The sequence below is a fragment of the Salmo trutta genome, unplaced genomic scaffold, assembly GCF_901001165.1.
Source record: "Salmo trutta unplaced genomic scaffold, fSalTru1.1, whole genome shotgun sequence".
NCBI lineage: Eukaryota > Metazoa > Chordata > Actinopteri > Salmoniformes > Salmonidae > Salmo > Salmo trutta.
In genome coordinates this window covers 3,868,989-3,878,307 of record NW_021822941.1, presented here as the reverse complement: position 1 = coordinate 3,878,307, position 9,319 = coordinate 3,868,989, and the positions used below count along the sequence as shown (strand labels likewise).

At 44.3% G+C, this 9,319-nt stretch overlaps 1 protein-coding gene across 1 annotated transcript in view; it reads right to left on the bottom strand.

Moving 5' to 3' along the window:
- Positions 1-5,081, bottom strand: part of frmpd1a (FERM and PDZ domain containing 1a) — a 65,957-nt gene extending 60,876 nt beyond the window's left edge. Inside the window, exon 1 of the mRNA XM_029746413.1 lies at positions 4,929-5,081. The gene's annotated coding sequence lies outside the window, so the exon portion shown is untranslated. The remainder of the gene's footprint in view (positions 1-4,928) is intronic.
- Between the last annotated feature and the right edge of the window lie 4,238 nt (positions 5,082-9,319).

Genomic DNA, 9,319 nt, shown 5'->3' with positions numbered 1-9,319 from the left:
ACAGAAACTAACACACACACACAGAAACTAAACACACACAGAAACTAAACACACACACACAGAAACTAAACACAAACACACATAAACTAACACACACACACAGAAACTAACACACACACACAGAAACTAAACACACACAGAAACTAAACACACACACACAGAAACTAAACACACAAACACACATAAACTAAACACACACACATATAAACTAAACACACACACACAGAAACTAACACACACACACAGAAACTAAACACACACACACAGAAACTAACACACACAGAAACTAAACACACACACACACTGAAACTAACACACAAACTAAACACACACACACAGAAACTAACACACACACAGAAACTAAACACACACATAAACTAAACACACAAACATAAACTAACACACACACACAGAAACTAAACGCACACACAGAAACTAAACACACACACAGAAACTAAACACACACACACACACTGAAACTAACACACAAACTAAACACACACACACAGAAACTAAACACACACATAAACTAAACACACAAACATAAACTAACACACACACACACAGAAACTAAACACACACAGTAATTAAACACACACACATAAACAGCGTGGTCATGTATGTTGACATGCAGACGTCAATCAGAAGAGATGATGTAGTGAATTATCTATGAATCGTGTGTGTGTGTGTGTGTGTGTGTGTGTATGTGTGTGTGTAGCTGTATTTAGGAGGACTACCAGGCAGTTACGTACATGGAGGTCGACAGACAAACAGAGGTTGACAGAGTATTAAACTTGACAAACACGTGGCATCAAAATGGAGCGTCTCCTAAAAATAACATCCTCCATTAGTAATGATGGGAGGTCCTTTAGAATGAAGCATGGTGATATTCCTTCTGCTACACCAACTACCATGTTGTTACACACACACACACACACACACACACACCGTACACACACACACACACCGTACACACACACCATACACACACACCATACACACACACACACACACACACACACACACACACACACACACACACACACACACACACACACACACACACACACACACACCGTACACACACACACACACACACACACCCACACACACACACACACACACACACACACACACACACACACACACACATACACCCCCCCCCCACACACACACACACACACTGTACACAGGCAGGCAAACATGCACACATACACACACACTGGTTGATGCTTATTTATAAAACCCTCTTAGGCCTCACTCCCCCCTATCTGAGATATCTACTGCAGCCCTCATCCTCCACATACAACACCCGTTCTGCCAGTCACATTCTGTTAAAGGTCCCCAAAGCACACACATCCCTGGGTCGCTCCTCTTTTCAGTTCGCTGCAGCTAGCGACTGGAACGAGCTGCAAAAAACACTCAAACTGGACAGTTTTATCTCAATCTCTTCATTCAAAGACTCGATCATGGACACTCTTACTGACAGTTGTGGCTGCTTCGCGTGATGTATTGTTGTCTCTACCTTCTTGCCATTTGTACCCTGTTTTGTGCTGCTACCATGTTGTTGTTATGTGGTGTTGCTGCCATGCTGTGTTGTTGTCTTAGGTCTCTCTATATGTCGTGTTGTGGTGTCTCTCTTGTTGTGATGTGTTTTGTTGTGATGTATTGCCCCGGTAGTGCTGCTCACTCCGTTCACCAGCTCCAGATGTCTACGTCACCGGCCTTCTGGGCGTCACTGAACAGTTTCATTACCCACCCCTGGTACCCATTCCCCCAGATTAGATATTGTATAAATGTGCCCTCTGTTCACCATTGTCTTGGTAGGTTATTGTTCCCATGTCCGTTTGTCTTGTGAGTACCTGTGCTATGTGGTTTCTGCTTTCATGCTGTGTATTTTGCACTTATTATGGGTCTCGTCCCGTGTATTGTTATTATGGGTCTCGCCCCGTGTATTGTTATTATGGGTCTCGTCCCGTGTATTGTTATTAAGGGTCTCGTCCCGTGTATTGTTATTATGGGTCTCGTCCCGTGTATTGTCATTATGGGACTCGTCCCGTGTGTTGTTATTACTGGTCTCGTCCCGTGTATTGTTATTATGGGTCTCGCCCCGTGTATTGTCATTAAGGGTCTCGCCCCGTGTATTGTTATTATGGGTCTCGTCCCGTGTATTGTTATTATGGGTCTCGTCCCGTGTATTGTTATTATGGGTCTCGCCCCGTGTATTGTCATTATGGGTCTCCTCCCGTGTATTGTTATTACTGGTCTCGTCCCGTGTATTGTTATTATGGGTCTCGCCCCGTGTATTGTCATTATGGGTCTCGTCCCGTGTATTGTCATTATGGGTCTCGTCCCGTGTATTGTCATTAAGGGTCTTGTCCCGTGTATTGTCATTAAGGGTCTCGTCCTGTGTATTGTCATTATGGGTCTCGTCCCGTGTATTGAACACAATTGCATTTTATCGATGGCAATTTGAATGCACAGAGACACCATGACAACATCCTGAGGCCCATTGTCGTGCCATTCATCCGCCTCCATCCCCTCATGTTTCAGCATGATAACGCACGGACACATGTCGCAAGGATCTGTACACAATTCCTGGAAGCTGAAAATGTCCCAGTTCTTCCATGGCCTGCATACTCACCAGACATGTCACCCATTGAGCATGTGTGGGATGCTCTGGACCGATGTGTACGACAGCGTGTTTCAATTCCAGCCAATATCCAGCAACTTCACACAGCCATTAAAGAGGAGTGGGACAACATTCCACAGGCTACAACCAACAGCCTGATCAACTCTATGTGAAGGAGATGTGTCACGCTGCATGAGGCAAATGGTGGTCACACCAGATACTGACTGGTTTTCTGATCCACACCCCTACCTGGTGCATCGGTACCACTTGCCGTGCGGTACCAGAGACAACAGTCTTTAACTTGGGTGGCTGGAGTCTTTGACCATTTTTAGGGCCTTCCACTGACACCGCCTGGTACAGAGGTCCTGGATGGCAGGGAGCTTGGCCCCAGTGATGTACTGGGCCGTATGCACTACCCTCTGTAGTGCTTTGCACTCAGATGATAAGCAGTTGCCATACCAAGTGGTGATGCAACCAATCAAAATGCTCTCAATGGTGCAGCTGTAGAACTTTGAGGATCTGAGGGCCCATGTCAAATATTTTCAGCCTCCTGAGGGGGGAGAGGTGGTGTCGTGCCCTCTTCATGACCGTGTTGGTGTGTGTGGACCATGACAGATCTTTAGTGATGTGTAGGCCAGGAACTTGAAGGTCTCCACTAAAGCCCTCTTATATGTGTGTGTGTGTGTGTGTGTGTGTGTGTGTGTGTGTGTGTGTGTGTGTGTGTGTGTGTGTGTGTGTGTGTGTGTGTGTGTGTGTGTGTGTGTGTGTGTGTGTGTGTGTGTGTGTGTGTGTGTGTGTGTTCTACAGCCCTGCTGTGGGGATGGATCCTCAGTAGAGGAAATGTGATTTCCCACTAAAAGCTACAATAAACTATCAATCATGAATTGTTAAATTATTTTTTTTATAGAAACATACTGAGTCACTGGTTACCTCCCAAATGGCACCCTATATAGGGCACTACTTCTGACCAGGATTCATAGGGCTGTGGTCATATATAGGGCACTAAGTAGTGAATAGTGTGCCATGTTTTTTTTTACTTCACCTCTGGTCTGTTCTGTCGCTAACCAAAAGACTACACACACACACACACACACACACACACACACACACACACACACACACACACACACTGAAAGAAACAGACAGACAGACAGACAGACAGACAGACAGACAGACAGACAGACAGACAGACAGACAGACAGACAGACAGACAGACAGACATGGCCAGTCAGGCTTCACATAGACAAAGATGTGTAGCCACGTGATTTTCGGGAGTGACAACTTCTAAAAATTGGATGCCGGCGACGCCTTACTGAGTTCTTGCAGCGGGGCAGGAGTAGTCTGCTGACTAGGGAGGCACGACGGAAAAAACATTGTATCTTATTTTGTTTCATGTATCCTGTCGTTAGGCTATACACTGAGTGGACAAAACATTAAGAACGCATGCTCTTTCCATGATATAGACTGACCAGGTGAATCCAGGTGAAAACTATGATCCTTATTGATGTCACTTGTTAAATCCACTTCAATCAGTGTAGATGAAGGGGAGGAGACATGTTAAAGAAGTTTTTTTAAGCCTTGAGACAAATGAGACATGGATCGTGTATGTGTGACATTCAGAGGGTGAATGGGCAAGACATGAAATGTAAGTGACATTGAACAGGGTTTGGTAGTAGGTGCCAGGCGTCAAGACCTGCAACACTGCTGGGATTTTCATGCTCAACTGTTTCCCGTGTGTACCAGAATGGACCATGCAAAGGACATCCAGCCAACTTGACACAACTGTGGGAAGCATCGCAGTCAACATGGGCCAGCATCCCTGTGGAACGCTTTTGAGTCCATGCCCGGACAAATTGAGGCTGTTCTGAGGCTAGCCTGGCCTACTGGTTTGACAAATGGATAATGTCTTTGTTTATTCGTTTGCAAACTTAAAAGAAATGCGTTTAGGACATGGAAATAGGGTAGCAGACCAGTAATTTCGTGTTTATTATATGACCCAGCCCGGAATTACTATTTTGTCGTCACACTGACAGAATACGTTTCACGGTATGTTAGGCTGTAAAATAATATGCACACTAGGCTACTTTTAGAGGCTAATATTCTAAACTGTTGTCTGTCTCTCGCCTGGTCAGTTCGTGATTCATTCCGACCTTATTTACCGGTTACTGTTAACGCCTGTCTAATCCGGTGTCTTGCGCTCAGGGCGGGCCGTCCCGACTCCCAACCGTCTTTGACAACACGGAATTTCCATTTCCACCACAAACCCGAAACAGGGTAAAGAAAAATAAACACTCACCTCCGACATGGGAAAGGGGCGTTCTTAGATCTCTAATCCATTCCGTTAATCCAGATATAGCGAGAAGCGCAAGGTTTCCAGTTCAAACGGCAGCTCTGGTGGAGTCTAGTCCCAAGGCAGGTGTGTGCACGGGATGCTGACGGCAAAAGCGCACGACATTAATCTTCACTCACTCAACAAGGCTACCTCCCTCCCTTTTTCTCTCTTTCTTTCTTTCTTTCTTTCTCTCCCTCTCTCTCTCTCTCTCTCTCTCTCTCTCTCTCTCTGTCTCTCTCTTTATCTGTCTCTGTCTCTCTGTCTTTCTCTCTCACACACAATAACAAACAAACAGAAAGAGAAAAGATAAGACATCAATTTAGTTATTTTGCCTCCAAATAGACTATGCTCTAGTGTTGTCCGTGTGTGTGGTGATTGATGGTGATAGGTGGGTGTTCTGTGAGTGTAAATGCAGAGCCAACTACTCCATGTATGGTCAGGGTCCAGAAGTCACCCACCAACCCTGGAGAGATACAGTCACCCACCAACCCTGGAGAGATACAGTCACCCACCAACCCCGGAGAGATACAGTCACCCACCAACCCTGGAGAGATACAGTCACCCACCAACCCTGGAGAGATACAGTCACCCACCAACCCTGGAGAGATACAGTCACCCACCAACCCTGGAGAGATACAGTCACCCACCAACCCTGGAGAGATACAGTTACCCACCAACCCTGGAGAGATACAGTCACCCACCAATCCTGGAGAGATACAGGCCTTGCAGGATTTTGTTCCAGACCACCACTGAAACGCCTGAAGTAAAATTGGCTAATCATAAAGCATTTGATGATATATTGATTGATTGGTATGTGTTGAAGTGGTGCTGGGCTGGGGAAACGTCTGCATACCTGGGCTGTGCCCCAATAATCTCTCCTTCCTCCCAAAGGGTGCACTTGTTCTCTTCCCTTCAAGGACAGGATTTGACAGGAATTGATTAGTATGGAAACTCATGCTTTAACCTATGCCTTCACCAATCCAATGCTTTTACACTTTATGGGGAGTAGTGAACGAGTGCACACTTCAGGAAGCAGTAAATACTTTTCGGACACACCCCTGGCCCAGGACGGAGGATCTCCAAATTGACCACTTAGCAAAGGGAGCCTATATATTCTGTGGTGCTCTATTCTGGAATATTAACTGGTGTTTGTCGCCCCCTTGTGGAAATAACTTCTTATTGATCTGGCTCTCAATAGAGATCTATGAAGTTTGTACCTCGCAGCACACTGTACAAATATTCTAGGTTAAACGCAATATTACCGTTCTGCTAGCAGCAGGATAATATGCAGGCAACAAAAGTTCTGATTATTTTCTTCTAAATAAGAGTCCCCCTGCAAAGACGAGCTCAACTTTGAGAATATCACTTATTATTGCACTGTAGTGCAGTACAACTGTTTTTCACAGCATTGCAACCACTTTAGAAAAAAAATGTATAATTTGACATATTTTAATATTGTATTATTTATACCAGCATTTCTTTAGAAAGTTTCCAAACTAAATACTGGTATGTTGAAAGCTGTTGTGTAGGCCAGTGGTGTAGTGGTGCCTGGAGAAGTGGGTATACAGTACTCTAATTTAGTAAAACATTTTCCAAACAGCCCAGTGAAGGAAAGGCCCCCTGTGTGAACAGCATGAGAAACAGTGATATAAACTCTGAATGACCTAAAATTATAAATCCCATATTGGTCTTTCACAGTCAGACCAACCCAACCTGTACTGTTCAGTAGGATAATAGTAGACCAACCCAAGCTGTACTGTTCAGTAGGATAATAGCAGACCAACCCAAGCTGTACTGTTCAGTAGGATAATAGTAGACCAACCAAGCTGTACTGTTCAGTAGGATAATAGTAGACCAACCCAAGCTGTACTGTTCAGTAGGATAATAGTAGACCAACCCAAGCTGTACTGTTCAGTAGGATAATAGTAGACCAACCCAAGCTGTACTGTTCAGTAGGATAATAGTAGACCAACCAAGCTGTACTTTTCAGTAGGATAATAGTAGACCAACCCAAGCTGTACTGTTCAGTAGGATAATAGTAGGCCTTTTATTGAAACAGAGAAACTGAGTCAGAAATTCACAGGTTTCATATTGTCAAATTGTTTTGTAGGTTTTTATTTAGAAAATATTTGTATTTATTTTTGAGAGTAGTTCCCCTTTAATAGTGTACAGGCACCTAACACTGTTGGTTGATTAGCAGGGTGGACTGGAGTTTGTAGCTGTTTAACATTGAATAGATCAGGTTTTAGGGAAAGCCTTTCCATCTACCAGAAGACAGTTAGGTCTGTCATTACCATCTCTTTAAACCCTCCTCTTTGTAACTGATATTTCCATCTCTGTCCATGAAACCTCTTCCATGTGCTCTGTGCATTTTAGAACACTGTTTTTCCCCCAAACTACATGTTGGAACATTCAGGAGTAGGTCTACTGCCATGTGGACATTCAGGAGTAGGTCTACTGCCATGTGGACATTCAGGAGTAGGTCTACTGCCATGTGGACATTCAGGAGTAGGTCTACTGCCATGTGGACATTCAGGAGTAGGTCTACTGCCATGTGGACATTCAGGAGTAGGTCTACTGCCATGTGGACATTCAGGAGTAGGTCTACTGCCATGTGGACATTCAGGAGTAGGTCTACTGCCATGTGGACATTCAGGAGTAGGTCTACTGCCATGTGGACATTCAGGAGTAGGTCTACTGCCATGTGGACATTGCTGCTCCTACAATGTGAAGACATAATAGTTGATCAACATTTGAAGATAAACATTGTGATCTGTTCCATCAGCCCTATTCATTGATATGATGTATACCTCCACTACAATACTTTGATATGTATCAGTGGGGATTAAGAAGTGAGTCTACACAATGCCCACTGAAAAACAAGTGGTTAAACAGAGTATACCTGAGTATACCTTCCACTACACCACTGGTGTAGGCTACATTTAAAGAAATATACTTTTAATAAAATATAAATATATGTTATTGGAATTAGTAAATATAGTCTCAAAACTTAAATGTGTCTCTTGTGCAGGGCAACGTGTTTAATACAGAGTACTGATGACTCCTTACTCAACCCTCTCCATTCACTGTAATGTAATACACAGTATATGGGATACTGATTGGCTGGTAGAGAGAAAGCTTTTCTGCCTGTCTCAGCTAAGGTGGGATGGAAATACTCAGTAGGGTCTCTACTAACCAGATATGGTTAGTTTTGGAGTAGAGACCGGTAGGAGCACCAGATTCAGCTGCCCTGCTGTCCATACTGTTGCCATTTTGAAGCATTTCATGTGTCTGAATGTACAAACTGCCTCCCTGTTGGACCAGAGAGCAAATCAAGTGCACTATAGTTTCACCGCTGGCCAATGGGATGGCTCAGATTACCGTAACGGCATAAAACAAAGGTTTAAAACCAAGACAAGGGGAAACTGTCAACAATACAGCAAATAGCTGCTGTTTTTATAAGGAAGTTCATGTTCAAGGTAGCCTAGTGGTTAAAGCATTGGACTATTAACTGTAAAGGTTGCAAGATCAAATCCCTGAGCTGACAAGGTAAAAATCTGTTGTTCTGCCCCTGAACAAGGCAGTTAGCCCACTGTTCTTAGGCTGTCATTGAAAATAAGATTTTGTTCTTATCTGACTTGCCTAGTTAAATAAAGGTTAAAAAAACCTACTCAGTCAACAGTTTTAGAAGCCATAAAATGAGCGTTCTTCCTATTTCCCCGCAGCGCTACAACAATGAGCAGGAAAGTGTCTCTATAGGCTTGTGTTGTTATTATTAGCGGCTTGGTTATTTTTAATATGGAGGAATATTTCACTTTCTCTGTTCATAGGAGTCACATGAATTTGTGATTGAAGCAGAAATAATGTGGTGAGACTGGAGTTTCTCCATCAGATGGAAGACTGTGTCTTTATGGTCAGTGTCTGTGGAGGAAAGGAACAGAGGAGGGATGTTGAGAGGTGGACCCTCAGTCTGCTGCTCTCTCCGTCCGCTGAGACTGACCATCAGATGGAAGACTGTGTCTTTATGGTCAGTGTCTGTGGAGGAAAGGAACAGAGGAGGGATGTTGAGAGGTGGACCCTCAGTCTGCTGCTCTCCGTCCGCTGAGACTGACCATCAGATGGAAGACTGTGTCTTTATGGTCAGTGTCTGTGGAGGAAAGGAACAGAGGAGGGATGTTGAGAGGTGGACCCTCAGTCTGCTGCTCTCTCCGTCCGCTGAGACTGACCATCAGATGGAAGACTGTGTCTTTATGGTCAGTGTCTGTGGAGGAAAGAAACAGAGGAGGGATGTTGAGAGGTGGACCCTCAGTCTGCTGCTCTCCGTCCGCTGAGACTGACCATCAGATGGAAGACTG